Source organism: Taudactylus pleione, unplaced genomic scaffold (genome assembly GCF_031769625.1).
Source record: "Taudactylus pleione unplaced genomic scaffold, aTauple2 ptg000914l, whole genome shotgun sequence".
Taxonomy (NCBI): domain Eukaryota; kingdom Metazoa; phylum Chordata; class Amphibia; order Anura; family Myobatrachidae; genus Taudactylus; species Taudactylus pleione.
The window spans coordinates 157,868-183,855 of record NW_028285315.1 but is presented as its reverse complement, the minus strand read 5'-3'; the positions used below and the strand labels follow the sequence as shown (position 1 = coordinate 183,855).

At 30.7% G+C, this 25,988-nt stretch overlaps 13 non-coding genes across 13 annotated transcripts; all 13 read left to right on the top strand.

The window, feature by feature from the left end:
- Positions 1–1,727: 1,727 nt before the first annotated feature.
- TRNAR-UCG (transfer RNA arginine (anticodon UCG)) lies at positions 1,728–1,800 on the top strand. Its single transcript has one exon. It is a non-coding gene; the product is annotated as a tRNA-Arg (tRNA).
- A 1,834-nt stretch (positions 1,801–3,634) lies between these two features.
- On the top strand, positions 3,635–3,707 carry TRNAR-UCG (transfer RNA arginine (anticodon UCG)). The gene has a single exon. It is a non-coding gene; the product is annotated as a tRNA-Arg (tRNA).
- A 1,844-nt stretch (positions 3,708–5,551) lies between these two features.
- On the top strand, positions 5,552–5,624 carry TRNAR-UCG (transfer RNA arginine (anticodon UCG)). The gene has a single exon. It is a non-coding gene; the product is annotated as a tRNA-Arg (tRNA).
- An 886-nt stretch (positions 5,625–6,510) lies between these two features.
- On the top strand, positions 6,511–6,583 carry TRNAR-UCG (transfer RNA arginine (anticodon UCG)). Its single transcript has one exon. It is a non-coding gene; the product is annotated as a tRNA-Arg (tRNA).
- Positions 6,584–7,469: 886 nt separating this feature from the next.
- On the top strand, positions 7,470–7,542 carry TRNAR-UCG (transfer RNA arginine (anticodon UCG)). The gene has a single exon. It is a non-coding gene; the product is annotated as a tRNA-Arg (tRNA).
- Positions 7,543–8,428: 886 nt separating this feature from the next.
- Positions 8,429–8,501, top strand: TRNAR-UCG (transfer RNA arginine (anticodon UCG)). The gene has a single exon. It is a non-coding gene; the product is annotated as a tRNA-Arg (tRNA).
- A 1,843-nt stretch (positions 8,502–10,344) lies between these two features.
- TRNAR-UCG (transfer RNA arginine (anticodon UCG)) lies at positions 10,345–10,417 on the top strand. The gene has a single exon. It is a non-coding gene; the product is annotated as a tRNA-Arg (tRNA).
- An 886-nt stretch (positions 10,418–11,303) lies between these two features.
- TRNAR-UCG (transfer RNA arginine (anticodon UCG)) lies at positions 11,304–11,376 on the top strand. The gene has a single exon. It is a non-coding gene; the product is annotated as a tRNA-Arg (tRNA).
- A 1,844-nt stretch (positions 11,377–13,220) lies between these two features.
- Positions 13,221–13,293, top strand: TRNAR-UCG (transfer RNA arginine (anticodon UCG)). Its single transcript has one exon. It is a non-coding gene; the product is annotated as a tRNA-Arg (tRNA).
- Positions 13,294–14,179: 886 nt separating this feature from the next.
- On the top strand, positions 14,180–14,252 carry TRNAR-UCG (transfer RNA arginine (anticodon UCG)). The gene has a single exon. It is a non-coding gene; the product is annotated as a tRNA-Arg (tRNA).
- A 1,844-nt stretch (positions 14,253–16,096) lies between these two features.
- TRNAR-UCG (transfer RNA arginine (anticodon UCG)) lies at positions 16,097–16,169 on the top strand. Its single transcript has one exon. It is a non-coding gene; the product is annotated as a tRNA-Arg (tRNA).
- A 4,685-nt stretch (positions 16,170–20,854) lies between these two features.
- TRNAR-UCG (transfer RNA arginine (anticodon UCG)) lies at positions 20,855–20,927 on the top strand. Its single transcript has one exon. It is a non-coding gene; the product is annotated as a tRNA-Arg (tRNA).
- Positions 20,928–24,654: 3,727 nt separating this feature from the next.
- Positions 24,655–24,727, top strand: TRNAR-UCG (transfer RNA arginine (anticodon UCG)). The gene has a single exon. It is a non-coding gene; the product is annotated as a tRNA-Arg (tRNA).
- The last annotated feature ends 1,261 nt before the right edge of the window (positions 24,728–25,988 follow it).

Below are 25,988 nucleotides of genomic sequence, written 5' to 3'. Positions count from 1 at the left end.
AAACAATGATGTGCATGATGTACACATAGTTATAGGTTTTTTAGGTTTTTGGTGCATAGTAAAAGGTATCCTTTTGGAAAAGGTAAGAATTTACCTGTTAACTTGTTCAATTTTGGTAATCTGTGTTGGAAAAAAATCTTTGACCAAATTGATACAATAAAGGATATTTGCATATCTGCATATAAAAATTATATCTCACATGTTTAAAATGAATCATTGAAATCCGAACATCCATAGTCCAAAGAGAAATTGCTATAAAGCCTAAATCCCTAATATTTTCATAAAACTTAAAAAACCTTTAGGAAAATGTCAGTGTTTACCTGTTAACTTTTTTGATTTTGGTAATCTGTGTTGCAAAGCAGTTCTTTGACCAAATTGATACTATAATGGTTATTTGCATATCTGCATATAAAAAATACATCTCACATGTTTAGAAGGAATCAGTGAAATCAGAACACCCATAGTTCAATGAGAAATTGCTCTAATGCCTACATCCAAAATCTTTTTATAAAACTTTATAGCATGCCTATAGAAAAGTTTAGTTATTTCTCAGCTAAGTTAAGGATTTTACAAAATCTAGGCTATGTGAAAGGTATACTTTGTAATGTTCACTCAACATAAATCACTAAAATATGTTGGATTTTATTTTGTAATTCATATGCAAGTTTTTCCAAAACATACCTCTAGAAAAAGCTTCTAAATTTTGAATGTTATACTTGAGGTTACTATTACCACACCTTCCACAGGTTCGACAATTTTGACATAGATGACAGCGTGGCATAATGGATGAGGCGTCTGACTTCTGATCAGAAGATTGAGGGTTCGTGTCCCTTCGTGGTCAAGTCATTCTTTTTGTCACTATTTGAAATCTTCAAACTCTGCATGAATTCAATGGATGACAATATTGTAAAGAATGTAAATTTCTAAATGTAATTCCCATAGGAAAATAAATACAACATAAACAATGATGTGCATGATGTATACATAGTTATAGGTTTTTTAGGTTTTTGGTGCATAGTAAAAGGTATCCTTTTGGAAAATGTAAGTATTTACCTCTTAACTTGTTCAATTTTGGTAATCTGTGTTGGAAAAAAATCTTTGACCAAATTCATACAATAAAGGATATTTGCATATCTGCATATAAAAATTATATCTCACATGTTTAAAATGAATCATTGAAATCCGAACATCCATAGTCCAATGAGAAATTGCTATAAAGCCTACATCCCTAATATTTTCATAAAACTTAAAAAACCTTTAGGAAAATGTCAGTGTTTACCTGTTAACTTGTTTGATATTGGTAATCTGTGTTGCAAAGCAATTCTTTGACCAAATTGATACTATAATGGTTATTTGCATATCTGCATATAAAAAATACATCTCACATGTTTAGAAGGAATCAGTGAAATCAGAACAGCCATAGCTCAATGAAAAATTGCTCTAATGCCTACATCCCTAATCTTTTTATAAAACTTTATAGCATGCCTATAGAAAAGTTAAGTTATTTCTCAGCTAAGTTAAGGATTTTACAAAATCTAGGCTATGTGAAAGGTATACTTTGTAATGTTCACTCAACATAAATCACTAAAATATGTTGGATTTCATTTTGTAATTCACATGCAAGTTTTTCCAAAACATATATCTAGAAAAAACTTCTAAATTTTGAATGTTATACTTGAGGTTACTATTACCACACCTTCCACAGGTTCGACAACTTCTATAAAGATGACCGCGTGGCCTAATGGATAAGCCATCTGACTTCGGATCAGAAGATTGAGGGTTCGAGTCCCTTCGTGGTCGAGTCTTTCATTTTGTCACAATTTGAAATCTTCAAACTCTGCATGAATTCAATGGATGACAATGTTGTAAAGAATGTACATTTCTAAATGTAATTCCCATAGGAAAATAAATACAACATAAACAATGATGTGCATGATGTACACATAGTTATAGGTTTTTTAGGTTTTTGGTGCATAGTAAAAGGTATCCTTTTGGAAAATGTAAGTATTTACCTGTTAACTTGTTCAATTTTGGTAATCTGTGTTGGAAAAAAATCTTTGACCAAATTGATACAATAAAGGATATTACATATCTGCATATAAAAATTATATCTCACATGTTTAAAATGAATCATTGAAATCCAAACATCCATAGTCCAATGAGAAATTGCTATAAAGCCTACATCCCTAATATTTTCATAATTCTTAAAAAACCTTTAGGAAAATGTAAGTGTTTACCTGTTAACTTGTTTGATTTTGGTAATGTGTGTTGCAAAGCAGTTCTTTGACCAAATTGATACTATAATGGTTATTTGCATATCTGCATATAAAAAATACATCTCACATGTTTAGAAGGAATCACTGAAATCAGAACAGCCATAGCTCAATGAGAAATTGCTCTAATGCCTACATCCCTAATCTTTTTATAAAACTTTATAGCATGCCTATAGAAAAGTTAAGTTATTTCTCAGCTAAGTTAAGGATTTTACAAAATCTAGGCTATGTGAAAGGTATACTTTGTAATGTTCACTCAACATAAATCACTAAAATATGTTGGATTTTATTTTGTAATTCATATGCAAGTTTTTCCAAAACATATATCTAGAAAAAACTTCTAAATTTTGAATGTTATACTTGAGGTTACTATTACCACACCTTCCACAGGTTCGACAATTTCGACATAGATGACAGCGTGGCATAATGGATGAGGCGTCTGACTTCTAATCAGAAGATTGAGGGTTCGTGGTCAAGTCATTCTTTTTGTCACTATTTGAAATCTTCAAACTCTGCATGAATTCAATGGATGACAATGTTGTAAAGAATGTACATTTCTAAATGTAATTCCCATAGGAAAATAAATACAACATAAACAATGATGTGCATGATGTATACATAGTTATAGGTTTTTTAGGTTTTTGGTGCATAGTAAAAGGTATCCTTTTGGAAAATGTAAGTATTTACCTCTTAACTTGTTCAATTTTGGTAATCTGTGTTGGAAAAAAATCTTTGACCAAATTCATACAATAAAGGATATTTGCATATCTGCATATAAAAATTATATCTCACATGTTTAAAATGAATCATTGAAATCTGAACATCCATAGTCCAATGAGAAATTGCTATAAAGCCTACATCCCTAATATTTTCATAAAACTTAAAAAACCTTTAGGAAAATGTCAGTGTTTACCTGTTAACTTGTTTGATATTGGTAATCTGTGTTGCAAAGCAATTCTTTGACCAAATTGATACTATAATGGTTATTTGCATATCTGCATATAAAAAATACATCTCACATGTTTAGAAGGAATCAGTGAAATCAGAACAGCCATAGCTCAATGAAAAATTGCTCTAATGCCTACATCCCTAATCTTTTTATAAAACTTTATAGCATGCCTATAGAAAAGTTAAGTTATTTCTCAGCTAAGTTAAGGATTTTACAAAATCTAGGCTATGTGAAAGGTATACTTTGTAATGTTCACTCAACATAAATCACTAAAATATGTTGGATTTCATTTTGTAATTCATATGCAAGTTTTTCCAAAACATATATCTAGAAAAAACTTCTAAATTTTGAATGTTATACTTGAGGTTACTATTACCACACCTTCCACAGGTTCGACAACTTCTATAAAGATGACCGCGTGGCCTAATGGATAAGCCATCTGACTTCGGATCAGAAGATTGAGGGTTCGAGTCCCTTCGTGGTCGAGTCTTTCATTTTGTCACAATTTGAAATCTTCAAACTCTGCATGAATTCAATGGATGACAATGTTGTAAAGAATGTACATTTCTAAATGTAATTCCCATAGGAAAATAAATTCAACATAAACAATGATGTGCATGATGTACACATAGTTATAGGTTTTTTAGGTTTTTGGTGCATAGTAAAAGGTATCCTTTTGGAAAAGGTAAGAATTTACCTGTTAACTTGTTCAATTTTGGTAATCTGTGTTGGAAAAAAATCTTTGACCAAATTGATACAATAAAGGATATTTGCATATCTGCATATAAAAATTATATCTCACATGTTTAAAATGAATCATTGAAATCCGAACATCCATAGTCCAAAGAGAAATTGCTATAAAGCCTAAATCCCTAATATTTTCATAAAACTTAAAAAACCTTTAGGAAAATGTCAGTGTTTACCTGTTAACTTTTTTGATTTTGGTAATCTGTGTTGCAAAGCAGTTCTTTGACCAAATTGATACTATAATGGTTATTTGCATATCTGCATATAAAAAATACATCTCACATGTTTAGAAGGAATCAGTGAAATCAGAACACCCATAGTTCAATGAGAAATTGCTCTAATGCCTACATCCAAAATCTTTTTATAAAACTTTATAGCATGCCTATAGAAAAGTTAAGTTATTTCTCAGCTAAGTTAAGGATTTTACAAAATCTAGGCTATGTGAAAGGTATACTTTGTAATGTTCACTCAACATAAATCACTAAAATATGTTGGATTTCATTTTGTAATTCATATGCAAGTTTTTCCAAAACATACCTCTAGAAAAAGCTTCTAAATTTTGAATGTTATACTTGAGGTTACTATTACCACACCTTCCACAGGTTTGACAATTTCGACATAGATGACAGCATGGCATAATGGATGAGGCGTCTGACTTCTGATCAGAAGATTGAGGGTTCGTGTCCCTTCGTGGTCAAGTCATTCTTTTTGTCACTAATTGAAATCTTCAAACTCTGCATGAATTCAATGGATGACAATGTTGTAAAGAATGTACATTTCTAAATGTAATTCCCATAGGAAAATAAATACAACATAAACAATGATGTGCATGATGTACACATAGTTATAGTTTTTTTAGGTTTTTGGTGCATAGTAAAAGGTATCCTTTTGGAAAAGGTAAGTATTTACCTGTTAACTTGTTCAATTTTGGTAATCTGTGTTGGAAAAAAATCTTTGACCAAAATGATACAATAAAGGATATTACATATCTGCATATAAAAATTATATCTCACATGTTTAAAATGAATCATTGAAATCCGAACATCCATAGTCCAATGAGAAATTGCTATAAAGCCTACATCCCTAATATTTTCATAATTCTTAAAAAACCTTTAGGAAAATGTAAGTGTTTACCTGTTAACTTGTTTGATTTTGGTAATCTGTGTTGCAAAGCAGTTCTTTGACCAAATTGATACTATAATGGTTATTTGCATATCTGCATATAAAAAATACATCTCACATGTTTAGAAGGAATCAGTGAAATCAGAACACCCATAGTTCAATGAGAAATTGCTCTAATGCCTACATCCCTAATCTTTTTATAAAACTTTATAGCATGCCTATAGAAAAGTTAAGTTATTTCTCAGCTAAGTTAAGGATTTTACAAAATCTAGGCTATGTGAAAGGTATACTTTGTAATGTTCACTCAACATAAATCACTAAAATATGTTGGATTTCATTTTGTAATTCATATGCAAGTTTTTCCAAAACATATATCTAGAAAAAACTTCTAAATTTTGAATGTTATACTTGAGGTTACTTTTACCACACCTTCCACAGGTTCGACAACTTCTATAAAGATGACCGCGTGGCCTAATGGATAAGGCGTCTGACTTCGGATCAGAAGATTGAGGGTTCGAGTCCCTTCGTGGTCGAGTCTTTCATTTTGTCACAATTTGAAATCTTCAAACTCTGCATGAATTCAATGGATGACAATGTTGTAAAGAATGTACATTTCTAAATGTAATTCCCATAGGAAAATAAATACAACATAAACAATGATGTGCATGATGTATACATAGTTATAGGTTTTTTAGGTTTTTGGTGCATAGTAAAAGGTATCCTTTTGGAAAATGTAAGTATTTACCTCTTAACTTGTTCAATTTTGGTAATCTGTGTTGGAAAAAAATCTTTGACCAAATTCATACAATAAAGGATATTTGCATATCTGCATATAAAAATTATATCTCACATGTTTAAAATGAATCATTGAAATCTGAACATCCATAGTCCAATGAGAAATTGCTATAAAGCCTACATCCCTAATATTTTCATAAAACTTAAAAAACCTTTAGGAAAATGTCAGTGTTTACCTGTTAACTTGTTTGATATTGGTAATCTGTGTTGCAAAGCAATTCTTTGACCAAATTGATACTATAATGGTTATTTGCATATCTGCATATAAAAAATACATCTCACATGTTTAGAAGGAATCAGTGAAATCAGAACAGCCATAGCTCAATGAAAAATTGCTCTAATTCCTACATCCCTAATCTTTTTATAAAACTTTATAGCATGCCTATAGAAAAGTTAAGTTATTTCTCAGCTAAGTTAAGGATTTTACAAAATCTAGGCTATGTGAAAGGTATACTTTGTAATGTTCACTCAACATAAATCACTAAAATATGTTGGATTTCATTTTGTAATTCATATGCAAGTTTTTCCAAAACATATATCTAGAAAAAACTTCTAAATTTTGAATGTTATACTTGAGGTTACTATTACCACACCTTCCACAGGTTCGACAACTTCTATAAAGATGACCGCGTGGCCTAATGGATAAGCCATCTGACTTCGGATCAGAAGATTGAGGGTTCGAGTCCCTTCGTGGTCGAGTCTTTCATTTTGTCACAATTTGAAATCTTCAAACTCTGCATGAATTCAATGGATGACAATGTTGTAAAGAATGTACATTTCTAAATGTAATTCCCATAGGAAAATAAATTCAACATAAACAATGATGTGCATGATGTACACATAGTTATAGGTTTTTTAGGTTTTTGGTGCATAGTAAAAGGTATCCTTTTGGAAAAGGTAAGAATTTACCTGTTAACTTGTTCAATTTTGGTAATCTGTGTTGGAAAAAAATCTTTGACCAAATTGATACAATAAAGGATATTTGCATATCTGCATATAAAAATTATATCTCACATGTTTAAAATGAATCATTGAAATCCGAACATCCATAGTCCAAAGAGAAATTGCTATAAAGCCTAAATCCCTAATATTTTCATAAAACTTAAAAAACCTTTAGGAAAATGTCAGTGTTTACCTGTTAACTTTTTTGATTTTGGTAATCTGTGTTGCAAAGCAGTTCTTTGACCAAATTGATACTATAATGGTTATTTGCATATCTGCATATAAAAAATACATCTCACATGTTTAGAAGGAATCAGTGAAATCAGAACACCCATAGTTCAATGAGAAATTGCTCTAATGCCTACATCCCTAATCTTTTTATAAAACTTTATAGCATGCCTATAGAAAAGTTAAGTTATTTCTCAGCTAAGTTAAGGATTTTACAAAATCTAGGCTATGTGAAAGGTATACTTTGTAATGTTCACTCAACATAAATCACTAAAATATGTTGGATTTCATTTTGTAATTCATATGCAAGTTTTTCCAAAACATATATCTAGAAAAAACTTCTAAATTTTGAATGTTATACTTGAGGTTACTTTTACCACACCTTCCACAGGTTCGACAACTTCTATAAAGATGACCGCGTGGCCTAATGGATAAGGCGTCTGACTTCGGATCAGAAGATTGAGGGTTCGAGTCCCTTCGTGGTCGAGTCTTTCATTTTGTCACAATTTGAAATCTTCAAACTCTGCATGAATTCAATGGATGACAATGTTGTAAAGAATGTACATTTCTAAATGTAATTCCCATAGGAAAATAAATACAACATAAACAATGATGTGCATGATGTACACATAGTTATAGGTTTTTTAGGTTTTTGGTGCATAGTAAAAGGTATCCTTTTGGAAAATGTAAGTATTTACCTCTTAACTTGTTCAATTTTGGTAATCTGTGTTGGAAAAAAATCTTTGACCAAATTCATACAATAAAGGATATTTGCATATCTGCATATAAAAATTATATCTCACATGTTTAAAATGAATCATTGAAATCCGAACATCCATAGTCCAATGAGAAATTGCTATAAAGCCTACATCCCTAATATTTTCATAAAACTTAAAAAACCTTTAGGAAAATGTCAGTGTTTACCTGTTAACTTGTTTGATATTGGTAATCTGTGTTGCAAAGCAATTATTTGACCAAATTGATACTATAATGGTTATTTGCATATCTGCATATAAAAAATACATCTCACATGTTTAGAAGGAATCAGTGAAATCAGAACAGCCATAGCTCAATGAAAAATTGCTCTAATGCCTACATCCCTAATCTTTTTATAAAACTTTATAGCATGCCTATAGAAAAGTTAAGTTATTTCTCAGCTAAGTTAAGGATTTTACAAAATCTAGGCTATGTGAAAGGAATACTTTGTAATGTTCACTCAACATAAATCACTAAAATATGTTGGATTTCATTTTGTAATTCATATGCAAGTTTTTCCAAAACATATATCTAGAAAAAACTTCTAAATTTTGAATGTTATACTTGAGGTTACTATTACCACACCTTCCACAGGTTCGACAACTTCTATAAAGATGACCGCGTGGCCTAATGGATAAGCCATCTGACTTCGGATCAGAAGATTGAGGGTTCGAGTCCCTTCGTGGTCGAGTCTTTCATTTTGTCACAATTTGAAATCTTCAAACTCTGCATGAATTCAATGGATGACAATGTTGTAAAGAATGTACATTTCTAAATGTAATTCCCATAGGAAAATAAATTCAACATAAACAATGATGTGCATGATGTACACATAGTTATAGGTTTTTTAGGTTTTTGGTGCATAGTAAAAGGTATCCTTTTGGAAAAGGTAAGAATTTACCTGTTAACTTGTTCAATTTTGGTAATCTGTGTTGGAAAAAAATCTTTGACCAAATTGATACAATAAAGGATATTTGCATATCTGCATATAAAAATTATATCTCACATGTTTAAAATGAATCATTGAAATGCGAACATCCATAGTCCAAAGAGAAATTGCTATAAAGCCTACATCCCTAATATTTTCATAAAACTTAAAAAACCTTTAGGAAAATGTCAGTGTTTACCTGTTAACTTTTTTGATTTTGGTAATCTGTGTTGCAAAGCAGTTCTTTGACCAAATTGATACTATAATGGTTATTTGCATATCTGCATATAAAAATACATCTCACATGTTTAGAAGGAATCAGTGAAATCAGAACACCCATAGTTCAATGAGAAATTGCTCTAATGCCTACATCCAAAATCTTTTTATAAAACTTTATAGCATGCCTATAGAAAAGTTAAGTTATTTCTCAGCTAAGTTAAGGATTTTACAAAATCTAGGCTATGTGAAAGGTATACTTTGTAATGTTCACTCAACATAAATCAATAAAATATGTTGGATTTCATTTTGTAATTCATATGCAAGTTTTTCCAAAACATACCTCTAGAAAAAGCTTCTAAATTTTGAATGTTATACTTGAGGTTACTATTACCACACCTTCCACAGGTTTGACAATTTCGACATAGATGACAGCATGGCATAATGGATGAGGCGTCTGACTTCTGATCAGAAGATTGAGGGTTCGTGCCCCTTCGTGGTCAAGTCATTCTTTTTGTCACTAATTGAAATCTTCAAACTCTGCATGAATTCAATGGATGACAATGTTGTAAAGAATGTACATTTCTAAATGTAATTCCCATAGGAAAATAAATACAACATAAACAATGATGTGCATGATGTACACATAGTTATAGTTTTTTTAGGTTTTTGGTGCATAGTAAAAGGTATCCTTTTGGAAAAGGTAAGTATTTACCTGTTAACTTGTTCAATTTTGGTAATCTGTGTTGGAAAAAAATCTTTGACCAAAATGATACAATAAAGGATATTACATATCTGCATATAAAAATTATATCTCACATGTTTAAAATGAATCATTGAAATCCGAACATCCATAGTCCAATGAGAAATTGCTATAAAGCCTACATCCCTAATATTTTCATAATTCTTAAAAAACCTTTAGGAAAATGTAAGTGTTTACCTGTTAACTTGTTTGATTTTGGTAATCTGTGTTGCAAAGCAGTTCTTTGACCAAATTGATACTATAATGGTTATTTGCATATCTGCATATAAAAAATACATCTCACATGTTTAGAAGGAATCAGTGAAATCAGAACACCCATAGTTCAATGAGAAATTGCTCTAATGCCTACATCCCTAATCTTTTTATAAAACTTTATAGCATGCCTATAGAAAAGTTAAGTTATTTCTCAGCTAAGTTAAGGATTTTACAAAATCTAGGCTATGTGAAAGGTATACTTTGTAATGTTCACTCAACATAAATCACTAAAATATGTTGGATTTCATTTTGTAATTCATATGCAAGTTTTTCCAAAACATATATCTAGAAAAAACTTCTAAATTTTGAATGTTATACTTGAGGTTACTTTTACCACACCTTCCACAGGTTCGACAACTTCTATAAAGATGACCGCGTGGCCTAATGGATAAGGCGTCTGACTTCGGATCAGAAGATTGAGGGTTCGAGTCCCTTCGTGGTCGAGTCTTTCATTTTGTCACAATTTGAAATCTTCAAACTCTGCATGAATTCAATGGATGACAATGTTGTAAAGAATGTACATTTCTAAATGTAATTCCCATAGGAAAATAAATACAACATAAACAATGATGTGCATGATGTATACATAGTTATAGGTTTTTTAGGTTTTTGGTGCATAGTAAAAGGTATCCTTTTGGAAAATGTAAGTATTTACCTCTTAACTTGTTCAATTTTGGTAATCTGTGTTGGAAAAAAATCTTTGACCAAATTCATACAATAAAGGATATTTGCATATCTGCATATAAAAATTATATCTCACATGTTTAAAATGAATCATTGAAATCTGAACATCCATAGTCCAATGAGAAATTGCTATAAAGCCTACATCCCTAATATTTTCATAAAACTTAAAAAACCTTTAGGAAAATGTCAGTGTTTACCTGTTAACTTGTTTGATATTGGTAATCTGTGTTGCAAAGCAATTCTTTGACCAAATTGATACTATAATGGTTATTTGCATATCTGCATATAAAAAATACATCTCACATGTTTAGAAGGAATCAGTGAAATCAGAACAGCCATAGCTCAATGAAAAATTGCTCTAATTCCTACATCCCTAATCTTTTTATAAAACTTTATAGCATGCCTATAGAAAAGTTAAGTTATTTCTCAGCTAAGTTAAGGATTTTACAAAATCTAGGCTATGTGAAAGGTATACTTTGTAATGTTCACTCAACATAAATCACTAAAATATGTTGGATTTCATTTTGTAATTCATATGCAAGTTTTTCCAAAACATATATCTAGAAAAAACTTCTAAATTTTGAATGTTATACTTGAGGTTACTATTACCACACCTTCCACAGGTTCGACAACTTCTATAAAGATGACCGCGTGGCCTAATGGATAAGCCATCTGACTTCGGATCAGAAGATTGAGGGTTCGAGTCCCTTCGTGGTCGAGTCTTTCATTTTGTCACAATTTGAAATCTTCAAACTCTGCATGAATTCAATGGATGACAATGTTGTAAAGAATGTACATTTCTAAATGTAATTCCCATAGGAAAATAAATTCAACATAAACAATGATGTGCATGATGTACACATAGTTATAGGTTTTTTAGGTTTTTGGTGCATAGTAAAAGGTATCCTTTTGGAAAAGGTAAGAATTTACCTGTTAACTTGTTCAATTTTGGTAATCTGTGTTGGAAAAAAATCTTTGACCAAATTGATACAATAAAGGATATTTGCATATCTGCATATAAAAATTATATCTCACATGTTTAAAATGAATCATTGAAATCCGAACATCCATAGTCCAAAGAGAAATTGCTATAAAGCCTAAATCCCTAATATTTTCATAAAACTTAAAAAACCTTTAGGAAAATGTCAGTGTTTACCTGTTAACTTTTTTGATTTTGGTAATCTGTGTTGCAAAGCAGTTCTTTGACCAAATTGATACTATAATGGTTATTTGCATATCTGCATATAAAAAATACATCTCACATGTTTAGAAGGAATCAGTGAAATCAGAACACCCATAGTTCAATGAGAAATTGCTCTAATGCCTACATCCAAAATCTTTTTATAAAACTTTATAGCATGCCTATAGAAAAGTTAAGTTATTTCTCAGCTAAGTTAAGGATTTTACAAAATCTAGGCTATGTGAAAGGTATACTTTGTAATGTTCACTCAACATAAATCACTAAAATATGTTGGATTTCATTTTGTAATTCATATGCAAGTTTTTCCAAAACATACCTCTAGAAAAAGCTTCTAAATTTTGAATGTTATACTTGAGGTTACTATTACCACACCTTCCACAGGTTTGACAATTTCGACATAGATGACAGCATGGCATAATGGATGAGGCGTCTGACTTCTGATCAGAAGATTGAGGGTTCGTGTCCCTTCGTGGTCAAGTCATTCTTTTTGTCACTAATTGAAATCTTCAAACTCTGCATGAATTCAATGGATGACAATGTTGTAAAGAATGTACATTTCTAAATGTAATTCCCATAGGAAAATAAATACAACATAAACAATGATGTGCATGATGTACACATAGTTATAGTTTTTTTAGGTTTTTGGTGCATAGTAAAAGGTATCCTTTTGGAAAAGGTAAGTATTTACCTGTTAACTTGTTCAATTTTGGTAATCTGTGTTGGAAAAAAATCTTTGACCAAAATGATACAATAAAGGATATTACATATCTGCATATAAAAATTATATCTCACATGTTTAAAATGAATCATTGAAATCCGAACATCCATAGTCCAATGAGAAATTGCTATAAAGCCTACATCCCTAATATTTTCATAATTCTTAAAAAACCTTTAGGAAAATGTAAGTGTTTACCTGTTAACTTGTTTGATTTTGGTAATCTGTGTTGCAAAGCAGTTCTTTGACCAAATTGATACTATAATGGTTATTTGCATATCTGCATATAAAAAATACATCTCACATGTTTAGAAGGAATCAGTGAAATCAGAACACCCATAGTTCAATGAGAAATTGCTCTAATGCCTACATCCCTAATCTTTTTATAAAACTTTATAGCATGCCTATAGAAAAGTTAAGTTATTTCTCAGCTAAGTTAAGGATTTTACAAAATCTAGGCTATGTGAAAGGTATACTTTGTAATGTTCACTCAACATAAATCACTAAAATATGTTGGATTTCATTTTGTAATTCATATGCAAGTTTTTCCAAAACATATATCTAGAAAAAACTTCTAAATTTTGAATGTTATACTTGAGGTTACTTTTACCACACCTTCCACAGGTTCGACAACTTCTATAAAGATGACCGCGTGGCCTAATGGATAAGGCGTCTGACTTCGGATCAGAAGATTGAGGGTTCGAGTCCCTTCGTGGTCGAGTCTTTCATTTTGTCACAATTTGAAATCTTCAAACTCTGCATGAATTCAATGGATGACAATGTTGTAAAGAATGTACATTTCTAAATGTAATTCCCATAGGAAAATAAATACAACATAAACAATGATGTGCATGATGTACACATAGTTATAGGTTTTTTAGGTTTTTGGTGCATAGTAAAAGGTATCCTTTTGGAAAATGTAAGTATTTACCTCTTAACTTGTTCAATTTTGGTAATCTGTGTTGGAAAAAAATCTTTGACCAAATTCATACAATAAAGGATATTTGCATATCTGCATATAAAAATTATATCTCACATGTTTAAAATGAATCATTGAAATCCGAACATCCATAGTCCAATGAGAAATTGCTATAAAGCCTACATCCCTAATATTTTCATAAAACTTAAAAAACCTTTAGGAAAATGTCAGTGTTTACCTGTTAACTTGTTTGATATTGGTAATCTGTGTTGCAAAGCAATTCTTTGACCAAATTGATACTATAATGGTTATTTGCATATCTGCATATAAAAAATACATCTCACATGTTTAGAAGGAATCAGTGAAATCAGAACAGCCATAGCTCAATGAAAAATTGCTCTAATGCCTACATCCCTAATCTTTTTATAAAACTTTATAGCATGCCTATAGAAAAGTTAAGTTATTTCTCAGCTAAGTTAAGGATTCTACAAAATCTAGGCTATGTGAAAGGAATACTTTGTAATGTTCACTCAACATAAATCACTAAAATATGTTGGATTTCATTTTGTAATTCATATGCAAGTTTTTCCAAAACATATATCTAGAAAAAACTTCTAAATTTTGAATGTTATACTTGAGGTTACTATTACCACACCTTCCACAGGTTCGACAACTTCTATAAAGATGACCGCGTGGCCTAATGGATAAGCCATCTGACTTCGGATCAGAAGATTGAGGGTTCGAGTCCCTTCGTGGTCGAGTCTTTCATTTTGTCACAATTTGAAATCTTCAAACTCTGCATGAATTCAATGGATGACAATGTTGTAAAGAATGTACATTTCTAAATGTAATTCCCATAGGAAAATAAATTCAACATAAACAATGATGTGCATGATGTACACATAGTTATAGGTTTTTTAGGTTTTTGGTGCATAGTAAAAGGTATCCTTTTGGAAAAGGTAAGAATTTACCTGTTAACTTGTTCAATTTTGGTAATCTGTGTTGGAAAAAAATCTTTGACCAAATTGATACAATAAAGGATATTTGCATATCTGCATATAAAAATTATATCTCACATGTTTAAAATGAATCATTGAAATCCGAACATCCATAGTCCAAAGAGAAATTGCTATAAAGCCTACATCCCTAATATTTTCATAAAACTTAAAAAACCTTTAGGAAAATGTCAGTGTTTACCTGTTAACTTTTTTGATTTTGGTAATCTGTGTTGCAAAGCAGTTCTTTGACCAAATTGATACTATAATGGTTATTTGCATATCTGCATATAAAAAATACATCTCACATGTTTAGAAGGAATCAGTGAAATCAGAACACCCATAGTTCAATGAGAAATTGCTCTAATGCCTACATCCAAAATCTTTTTATAAAACTTTATAGCATGCCTATAGAAAAGTTAAGTTATTTCTCAGCTAAGTTAAGGATTTTACAAAATCTAGGCTATGTGAAAGGTATACTTTGTAATGTTCACTCAACATAAATCAATAAAATATGTTGGATTTCATTTTGTAATTCATATGCAAGTTTTTCCAAAACATACCTCTAGAAAAAGCTTCTAAATTTTGAATGTTATACTTGAGGTTACTATTACCACACCTTCCACAGGTTTGACAATTTCGACATAGATGACAGCATGGCATAATGGATGAGGCGTCTGACTTCTGATCAGAAGATTGAGGGTTCGTGTCCCTTCGTGGTCAAGTCTTTCTTTTTGTCACTAATTGAAATCTTCAAACTCTGCATGAATTCAATGGATGACAATGTTGTAAAGAATGTACATTTCTAAATGTAATTCCCATAGGAAAATAAATACAACATAAACAATGATGTGCATGATGTACACATAGTTATAGTTTTTTTAGGTTTTTGGTGCATAGTAAAAGGTATCCTTTTGGAAAAGGTAAGTATTTACCTGTTAACTTGTTCAATTTTGGTAATCTGTGTTGGAAAAAAATCTTTGACCAAAATGATACAATAAAGGATATTACATATCTGCATATAAAAATTATATCTCACATGTTTAAAATGAATCATTGAAATCCGAACATCCATAGTCCAATGAGAAATTGCTATAAAGCCTACATCCCTAATATTTTCATAATTCTTAAAAAACCTTTAGGAAAATGTAAGTGTTTACCTGTTAACTTGTTTGATTTTGGTAATCTGTGTTGCAAAGCAGTTCTTTGACCAAATTGATACTATAATGGTTATTTGCATATCTGCATATAAAAAATACATCTCACATGTTTAGAAGGAATCAGTGAAATCAGAACAGCCATAGTTCAATGAGAAATTGCTCTAATGCCTACATCCCTAATCTTTTTATAAAACTTTATAGCATGCCTATAGAAAAGTTAAGTTATTTCTCAGCTAAGTTAAGGATTTTACAAAATCTAGGCTATGTGAAAGGTATACTTTGTAATGTTCACTCAACATAAATCACTAAAATATGTTGGATTTCATTTTGTAATTCATATGCAAGTTTTTCCAAAACATATATCTAGAAAAAACTTCTAAATTTTGAATGTTATACTTGAGGTTACTTTTACCACACCTTCCACAGGTTCGACAACTTCTATAAAGATGACCGCGTGGCCTAATGGATAAGGCGTCTGACTTCGGATCAGAAGATTGAGGGTTCGAGTCCCTTCGTGGTCGAGTCTTTCATTTTGTCACAATTTGAAATCTTCAAACTCTGCATGAATTCAATGGATGACAATGTTGTAAAGAATGTACATTTCTAAATGTAATTCCCATAGGAAAATAAATTCAACATAAACAATGATGTGCATGATGTACACATAGTTATAGGTTTTTTAGGTTTTTGGTGCATAGTAAAAGGTATCCTTTTGGAAAAGGTAAGAATTTACCTGTTAACTTGTTCAATTTTGGTAATCTGTGTTGGAAAAAAATCTTTGACCAACTTGATACAATAAAGGATATTTGCATATCTGCATATAAAAATTATATCTCACATGTTTAAAATGAATCATTGAAATCCGAACATCCATAGTCCAAAGAGAAATTGCTATAAAGCCTACATCCCTAATATTTTCATAAAACTTAAAAAACCTTTAGGAAAATGTCAGTGTTTACCTGTTAACTTTTTTGATTTTGGTAATCTGTGTTGCAAAGCAGTTCTTTGACCAAATTGATACTATAATGGTTATTTGCATATCTGCATATAAAAAATACATCTCACATGTTTAGAAGGAATCAGTGAAATCAGAACACCCATAGTTCAATGAGAAATTGCTCTAATGACTAAATCCAAAATCTTTTTATAAAACTTTATAGCATGCCTATAGAAAAGTTAAGTTATTTCTCAGCTAAGTTAAGGATTTTACAAAATCTAGGCTATGTGAAAGGTATACTTTGTAATGTTCACTCAACATAAATCACTAAAATATGTTGGATTTCATTTTGTAATTCATATGCAAGTTTTTCCAAAACATACCTCTAGAAAAAGCTTCTAAATTTTGAATGTTATACTTGAGGTTACTATTACCACACCTTCCACAGGTTTGACAATTTCGACATAGATGACAGTATGGCCTAATGGATAAGGCGTCTGACTTCGGATCAGAAGATTGAGGGTTCGAGTCCCTTCGTGGTCGAGTCTTTCATTTTGTCACAATTTGAAATCTTCAAACTCTGCATGAATTCAATGGATGACAATGTTGTAAAGAATGTACATTTCTAAATGTAATTCCCATAGGAAAATAAATACAACATAAACAATGATGTGCATGATGTACACATAGTTATAGTTTTTTTAGGTTTTTGGTGCATAGTAAAATTATCCTTTTGGAAAAGGTAAGTATTTACCTGTTAACTTGTTCAATTTTGGTAATCTGTGTTGGAAAAAAATCTTTGACCAAATTGATACAATAAAGGATATTACATATCTGCATATAAAAATTATATCTCACATGTTTAAAATGAATCATTGAAATCCGAACATCCATAGTCCAATGAGAAATTGCTATAAAGCCTACATCCCTAATATTTTAATAAACTTAAAAAACCTTTAGGAAAATGTCAGTTTTTACTTGTTAACTTGTTTGATTTTGGTAATCTGTGTTGCAAAGCAATTCTTTGACCAAATTGATACTATAATGGTTATTTGCATATCTGCATATAAAAAATACATATCACATGTTTAGAAGGAATCAGTGAAATCAGAACACCCATAGTTCAATGAGAAATTGCTCTAATGCCTACATCCCTAATCTTTTTATAAAACTTTATAGCATGCCTGTAGAAAAGTTAAGTTATTTCTCAGCTAAGTTAAGGATTTTACAAAATCTAGGCTATGTGAAAGGTATACTTTGTAATGTTCACTCAACATAAATCACTAAAATATGTTGGATTTCATTTTGTAATTCATATGCAAGTTTTTCCAAAACATACCTCTAGAAAAAGCTTCTAAATTTTGAATGTTATACTTGAGGTTACTATTACCACACCTTCCACAGGTTCGACAATTTCGACATAGATGACAGCGTGGCATAATGGATGAGGCGTCTGACTTCTGATCAGAAGATTGAGGGTTCGTGTCCCTTCATGGTCAAGTCACTATTTGAAATCTTCAAACTCTGCATGAATTCAATGGATGACAATGTTGTAAAGAATGTACATTTCTAAATGTAATTCCCATAGGAAAATAAATACAACATAAACAATGATGTGCATGATGTACACATAGTTATAGGTTTTTTAGGTTTTTGGTGCATAGTAAAAGGTATCCTTTTGGAAAATGTAAGTATTTACCTCTTAACTTGTTCAATTTTGGTAATCTGTGTTGGAAAAAAATGTTTGACCAAATTGATACAATAAAGGATATTTGCATATCTGCATATAAAAATTATATCTCACATGTTTAAAATGAATCATTGAAATCCGAACATCCATAGTCCAATGAGAAATTGCTATAAAGCCTACATCCCTAATATTTTCATAATTCTTAAAAAACCTTTAGGAAAATGTAAGTGTTTACCTGTTAACTTGTTTGATTTTGGTAATCTGTGTTGCAAAGCAGTTCTTTGACCAAATTGATACTATAATGGTTATTTGCATATCTGCATATAAAAAATACATCTCACATGTTTAGAAGGAATCAGTGAAATCAGAACACCCATAGTTCAATGAGAAATTGCTCTAATGCCTACATCCCTAATCTTTTTATAAAACTTTATAGCATGCCTGTAGAAAAGTTAAGTTATTTCTCAGCTAAGTTAAGGATTTTACAAAATCTAGGCTATGTGAAAGGTATACTTTGTAATGTTCACTCAACATAAATCACTAAAATATGTTGGATTTCATTTTGTAATTCATATGCAAGTTTTTCCAAAACATACCTCTAGAAAAAGCTTCTAAATTTTGAATGTTATACTTGAGGTTACTATTACCACACCTTCCACAGGTTCGACAATTTCGACATAGATGACAGCGTGGCATAATGGATGAGGCGTCTGACTTCTGATCAGAAGATTGAGGGTTCGTGTCCCTTCATGGTCAAGTCACTATTTGAAATCTTCAAACTCTGCATGAATTCAATGGATGACAATGTTGTAAAGAATGTACATTTCTAAATGTAATTCCCATAGGAAAATAAATACAACATAAACAATGATGTACACATAGTTATAGGTTTTTTAGGTTTTTGGTGCATAGTAAAAGGTATCCTTTTGGAAAATGTAAGTATTTACCTCTTAACTTGTTCAATTTTGGTAATCTGTGTTGGAAAAAAATCTTTGACCAAATTGATACAATAAAGGATATTTGCATATCTGCATATAAAAATTATATCTCACATGTTTAAAATGAATCATTGAAATCCGAACATCCATAGTCCAAAGAGAAATTGCTATAAAGCCTACATCCCTAATATTTTCATAAAACTTAAAAAACCTTTAGGAAAATGTCAGTGTTTACCTGTTAACTTTTTTGATTTTGGTAATCTGTGTTGCAAAGCAGTTCTTTGACCAAATTGATACTATAATGGTTATTTGCATATCTGCATATAAAAAATACATCTCACATGTTTAGAAGGAATCAGTGAAATCAGAACACCCATAGTTCAATGAGAAATTGCTCTAATGACTAAATCCAAAATCTTTTTATAAAACTTTATAGCATGCCTATAGAAAAGTTAAGTTATTTCTCAGCTAAGTTAAGGATTTTACAAAATCTAGGCTATGTGAAAGGTATACTTTGTAATGTTCACTCAACATAAATCACTAAAATATGTTGGATTTCATTTTGTAATTCATATGCAAGTTTTTCCAAAACATACCTCTAGAAAAAGCTTCTAAATTTTGAATGTTATACTTGAGGTTACTATTACCACACCTTCCACAGGTTTGACAATTTCGACATAGATGACAGCATGGCATAATGGATGAGGCGTCTGACTTCTGATCAGAAGATTGAGGGTTCGTGTCCCTTCGTGGTCAAGTCATTCTTTTTGTCACTAATTGAAATCTTCAAACTCTGCATGAATTCAATGGATGACAATGTTGTAAAGAATGTACATTTCTAAATGTAATTCCCATAGGAAAATAAATACAACATAAACAATGATGTGCATGATGTACACATAGTTATAGTTTTTTTAGGTTTTTGGTGCATAGTAAAAGGTATCCTTTTGGAAAAGGTAAGTATTTACCTGTTAACTTGTTCAATTTTGGTAATCTGTGTTGGAAAAAAATCTTTGACCAAAATGATACAATAATGGATATTACATATCTGCATATAAAAATTATATCTCACATGTTTAAAATGAATCATTGAAATCCGAACATCCACAGTCCAATGAGAAATTGCTATAAAGCCTACATCCCTAATATTTTCATAATTCTTAAAAAACCTTTAGGAAAATGTAAGTGTTTACCTGTTAACTTGTTTGATTTTGGTAATCTGTGTTGCAAAGCAGTTCTTTGACCAAATTGATACTATAATGGTTATTTGCATATCTGCATATAAAAAATACATCTCACATGTTTAGAAGGAATCAGTGAAATCAGAACACCCATAGTTCAATGAGAAATTGCTCTAATGCCTACATCCCTAATCTTTTTATAAAACTTTATAGCATGCCTATAGAAAAGTTAAGTTATTTCTCAGCTAAGTTAAGGATTTTACAAAATCTAGGCTATGTGAAAGGTATACTTTGTAATGTTCACTCAACATAAATCACTAAAATATGTTGGATTTCATTTTGTAATTCATATGCAAGTTTTTCCAAAACATATATCTAGAAAAAACTTCTAAATTTTGAATGTTATACTTGAGGTTACTTTTACCACACCTTCCACAGGTTCGACAACTTCTATAAAGATGACCGCGTGGCCTAATGGATAAGGCGTCTGACTTCGGATCAGAAGATTGAGGGTTCGAGTCCCTTCGTGGTCGAGTCTTTCATTTTGTCACAATTTGAAATCTTCAAACTCTGCATGAATTCAATGGATGACAATGTTGTAAAGAATGTACATTTCTAAATGTAATTCCCATAGGAAAATAAATACAACATAAACAATGATGTGCATGATGTACACATAGTTATAGTTTTTTTAGGTTTTTGGTGCATAGTAAAATTATCCTTTTGGAAAAGGTAAGTATTTACCTGTTAACTTGTTCAATTTTGGTAATCTGTGTTGGAAAAAAATCTTTGACCAAATTGATACAATAAAGGATATTACATATCTGCATATAAAAATTATATCTCACATGTTTAAAATGAATCATTGAAATCCGAACATCCATAGTCCAATGAGAAATTGCTATAAAGCCTACATCCCTAATATTTTCATAAAACTTAAAAAACCTTTAGGAAAATGTCAGTTTTTACTTGTTAACTTGTTTGATTTTGGTAATCTGTGTTGCAAAGCAATTCTTTGACCAAATTGATACTATAATGGTTATTTGCATATCTGCATATAAAAAATACATATCACATGTTTAGAAGGAATCAGTGAAATCAGAACACCCATAGTTCAATGAGAAATTGCTCTAATGCCTACATCCCTAATCTTTTTATAAAACTTTATAGCATGCCTGTAGAAAAGTTAAGTTATTTCTCAGCTAAGTTAAGGATTTTACAAAATCTAGGCTATGTGAAAGGTATACTTTGTAATGTTCACTCAACATAAATCACTAAAATATGTTGGATTTCATTTTGTAATTCATATGCAAGTTTTTCCAAAACATACCTCTAGAAAAAGCTTCTAAATTTTGAATGTTATACTTGAGGTTACTATTACCACACCTTCCACAGGTTCGACAATTTCGACATAGATGACAGCGTGGCATAATGGATGAGGCATCTGACTTCTGATCAGAAGATTGAGGGTTCGTGTCCCTTCATGGTCAAGTCACTATTTGAAATCTTCAAACTCTGCATGAATTCAATGGATGACAATGTTGTAAAGAATGTACATTTCTAAATGTAATTCCCATAGGAAAATAAATACAACATAAACAATGATGTGCATGATGTACACATAGTTATAGGTTTTTTAGGTTTTTGGTGCATAGTAAAAGGTATCCTTTTGGAAAATGTAAGTATTTACCTCTTAACTTGTTCAATTTTGGTAATCTGTGTTGGAAAAAAATGTTTGACCAAATTGATACAATAAAGGATATTTGCATATCTGCATATAAAAATTATATCTCACATGTTTAAAATGAATCATTGAAATCCGAACATCCATAGTCCAATGAGAAATTGCTATAAAGCCTACATCCCTAATATTTTCATAATTCTTAAAAAACCTTTAGGAAAATGTAAGTGTTTACCTGTTAACTTGTTTGATTTTGGTAATCTGTGTTGCAAAGCAGTTCTTTGACCAAATTGATACTATAATGGTTATTTGCATATCTGCATATAAAAAATACATCTCACATGTTTAGAAGGAATCAGTGAAATCAGAACACCCATAGTTCAATGAGAAATTGCTCTAATGCCTACATCCCTAATCTTTTTATAAAACTTTATAGCATGCCTGTAGAAAAGTTAAGTTATTTCTCAGCTAAGTTAAGGATTTTACAAAATCTAGGCTATGTGAAAGGTATACTTTGTAATGTTCACTCAACATAAATCACTAAAATATGTTGGATTTCATTTTGTAATTCATATGCAAGTTTTTCCAAAACATACCTCTAGAAAAAGCTTCTAAATTTTGAATGTTATACTTGAGGTTACTATTACCACACCTTCCACAGGTTCGACAATTTCGACATAGATGACAGCGTGGCATAATGGATGAGGCGTCTGACTTCTGATCAGAAGATTGAGGGTTCGTGTCCCTTCATGGTCAAGTCACTATTTGAAATCTTCAAACTCTGCATGAATTCAATGGATGACAATGTTGTAAAGAATGTACATTTCTAAATGTAATTCCCATAGGAAAATAAATACAACATAAACAATGATGTACACATAGTTATAGGTTTTTTAGGTTTTTGGTGCATAGTAAAAGGTATCCTTTTGGAAAATGTAAGTATTTACCTCTTAACTTGTTCAATTTTGGTAATCTGTGTTGGAAAAAAATCTTTGACCAAATTGATACAATAAAGGATATTTGCATATCTGCATATAAAAATTATATCTCACATGTTTAAAATGAATCATTGAAATCCGAACATCCATAGTCCAAAGAGAAATTGTTATAAAGCCTACATCCCTAATATTTTCATAAAACTTAAAAAACCTTTAGGAAAATGTCAGTGTTTACCTGTTAACTTTTTTGATTTTGGTAATCTGTGTTGCAAAGCAGTTCTTTGACCAAATTGATACTATAATGGTTATTTGCATATCTGCATATAAAAAATACATCTCACATGTTTAGAAGGAATCAGTGAAATCAGAACACCCATAGTTCAATGAGAAATTGCTCTAATGACTAAATCCAAAATCTTTTTATAAAACTTTATAGCATGCCTATAGAAAAGTTAAGTTATTTCTCAGCTAAGTTAAGGATTTTACAAAATCTAGGCTATGTGAAAGGTATACTTTGTAATGTTCACTCAACATAAATCACTAAAATATGTTGGATTTCATTTTGTAATTCATATGCAAGTTTTTCCAAAACATACCTCTAGAAAAAGCTTCTAAATTTTGAATGTTATACTTGAGGTTACTATTACCACACCTTCCACAGGTTTGACAATTTCGACATAGATGACAGCATGGCATAATGGATGAGGCGTCTGACTTCTGATCAGAAGATTGAGGGTTCGTGTCCCTTCATGGTCAAGTCATTCTTTTTGTCACTAATTGAAATCTTCAAACTCTGCATGAATTCAATGGATGACAATGTTGTAAAGAATGTACATTTCTAAATGTAATTCCCATAGGAAAATAAATACAACATAAACAATGATGTGCATGATGTACACATAGTTATAGTTTTTTTAGGTTTTTGGTGCATAGTAAAAGGTATCCTTTTGGAAAAGGTAAGTATTTACCTGTTAACTTGTTCAATTTTGGTAATCTGTGTTGGAAAAAAATCTTTGACCAAAATGATACAATAATGGATATTACATATCTGCATATAAAAATTATATCTCACATGTTTAAAATGAATCATTGAAATCCGAACATCCATAGTCCAATGAGAAATTGCTATAAAGCCTACATCCCTAATATTTTCATAATTCTTAAAAAACCTTTAGGAAAATGTAAGTGTTTACCTGTTAACTTGTTTGATTTTGGTAATCTGTGTTGCAAAGCAGTTCTTTGACCAAATTGATACTATAATGGTTATTTGCATATCTGCATATAAAAAATACATCTCACATGTTTAGAAGGAATCAGTGAAATCAGAACACCCATAGTTCAATGAGAAATTGCTCTAATGCCTACATCCCTAATCTTTTTATAAAACTTTATAGCATGCCTATAGAAAAGTTAAGTTATTTCTCAGCTAAGTTAAGGATTTTACAAAATCTAGGCTATGTGAAAGGTATACTTTGTAATGTTCACTCAACATAAATCACTAAAATATGTTGGATTTCATTTTGTAATTCATATGCAAGTTTTTCCAAAACATATATCTAGAAAAAACTTCTAAATTTTGAATGTTATACTTGAGGTTACTTTTACCACACCTTCCACAGGTTCGACAACTTCTATAAAGATGACCGCGTGGCCTAATGGATAAGGCGTCTGACTTCGGATCAGAAGATTGAGGGTTCGAGTCCCTTCGTGGTCGAGTCTTTCATTTTGTCACAATTTGAAATCTTCAAACTCTGCATGAATTCAATGGATGACAATGTTGTAAAGAATGTACATTTCTAAATGTAATTCCCATAGGAAAATAAATACAACATAAACAATGATGTGCATGATGTACACATAGTTATAGTTTTTTTAGGTTTTTGGTGCATAGAAAAATTATCCTTTTGGAAAAGGTAAGTATTTACCTGTTAACTTGTTCAATTTTGGTAATCTGTGTTGGAAAAAAATCTTTGACCAAATTGATACAATAAAGGATATTACATATCTGCATATAAAAATTATATCTCACATGTTTAAAATGAATCATTGAAATCCGAACATCCATAGTCCAATGAGAAATTGCTATAAAGTCTACATCCCTAATATTTTCATAAAACTTAAAAAACCTTTAGGAAAATGTCAGTTTTTACTTGTTAACTTGTTTGATTTTGGTAATCTGTGTTGCAAAGCAATTCTTTGACCAAATTGATACTATAATGGTTATTTGCATATCTGCATATAAAAAATACATATCACATGTTTAGAAGGAATCAGTGAAATCAGAACACCCATAGTTCAATGAGAAATTGCTCTAATGCCTACATCCCTAATCTTTTTATAAAACTTTATAGCATGCCTGTAGAAAAGTTAAGTTATTTCTCAGCTAAGTTAAGGATTTTACAAAATCTAGGCTATGTGAAAGGTATACTTTGTAATGTTCACTCAACATAAATCACTAAAATATGTTGGATTTCATTTTGTAATTCATATGCAAGTTTTTCCAAAACATACCTCTAGAAAAAGCTTCTAAATTTTGAATGTTATACTTGAGGTTACTATTACCACACCTTCCACAGGTTCGACAATTTCGACATAGATGACAGCGTGGCATAATGGATGAGGCGTCTGACTTCTGATCAGAAGATTGAGGGTTCGTGTCCCTTCATGGTCAAGTCACTATTTGAAATCTTCAAACTCTGCATGAATTCAATGGATGACAATGTTGTAAAGAATGTACATTTCTAAATGTAATTCCCATAGGAAAATAAATACAACATAAACAATGATGTGCATGATGTACACATAGTTATAGGTTTTTTAGGTTTTTGGTGCATAGTAAAAGGTATCCTTTTGGAAAATGTAAGTATTTACCTCTTAACTTGTTCAATTTTGGTAATCTGTGTTGGAAAAAAATGTTTGACCAAATTGATACAATAAAGGATATTTGCATATCTGCATATAAAAATTATATCTCA